This window comes from Penaeus monodon, chromosome 32, assembly GCF_015228065.2.
Source record: "Penaeus monodon isolate SGIC_2016 chromosome 32, NSTDA_Pmon_1, whole genome shotgun sequence".
Classification (NCBI taxonomy): Eukaryota; Metazoa; Arthropoda; class Malacostraca; order Decapoda; family Penaeidae; genus Penaeus; species Penaeus monodon.
Window position 1 is genome coordinate 10064675 of NC_051417.1, and position 640 is coordinate 10065314.

Below are 640 nucleotides of genomic sequence, written 5' to 3' on the forward strand. Positions count from 1 at the left end.
GGAAAGAGGAAAGGAGGAAAGAGGAAAGGAAGAAAGGAGGGAAGAGGAAAGGAAGAACGGAGGAAAAGGGAGAAGGAGGAAAGAGAAAAAGAAGAAAGAGAAAAAGAGGAAAAGAGGAAAGAGGAAAGGAAAAAAAGAAAAATGGAGGAAAAGAGGAAAGGAGAAAAAGAGGAAAAGCGGAAAAGAAAGAAAGAGGGAAAGAGGAAAAGAGAAAAAGGGGAAAAGAGAAAAGGAGGAAAAGAGAAAAAAGAGAAAAAAAGAGGAAAGAGAGAAAAAAAAGCCGGAGAAGAAAGTGGAAAAAAGGAAGGCCGAGAAAATTCGCTGCAAAGTTCCCGGTGTCGCGTTACATCCAATATCTCTTCGAATTTTGCGAAGATAGGGAATAAGAAAATAAGAAAAGTATACGTACTTTCATCTTCTTTCTTACGGTCGAAACGATAGAAAAATGAATGGCGATGGAGAGGCAGATAAAGCATTTAATTTCAGGAGGATGAGCATGGAAAACAAGAGAATGTGATATCAAACTTCCAAAAATATAATCTTTTATAAGCTATTTGTTAAACTTGTTAAAAATGTCTGTTTCATTTCTTTAACTGATACTTGATCCTATCACTGCAGAAGCCATGTTAGATCTTAAGGT